Genomic DNA, 259 nt, shown 5'->3' on the forward strand with positions numbered 1-259 from the left:
AAGTTGTGCGGGTGATGTAAAGAGCTGCTAAAAGGAAAGATGAAAAGAAATCAATATCTTTTGAGATGGAAATTGTGAAAATCCATATATTAATTCTCAGCTCACATTTTGAAAGCATGACATGGGCAACGGATGAAGCAATTCATGATTATTTCCCAAAAAAAAACCCCGGGCGTAAATGGCCCAAAGGGATCCCCCGAAAAAAAATGAAAAAGGGGAAAACAGGGAAGAACTGAGAGAGGAAAAAATTATTAAAATT

Source organism: Penaeus monodon, chromosome 27 (genome assembly GCF_015228065.2).
Source record: "Penaeus monodon isolate SGIC_2016 chromosome 27, NSTDA_Pmon_1, whole genome shotgun sequence".
NCBI lineage: Eukaryota > Metazoa > Arthropoda > Malacostraca > Decapoda > Penaeidae > Penaeus > Penaeus monodon.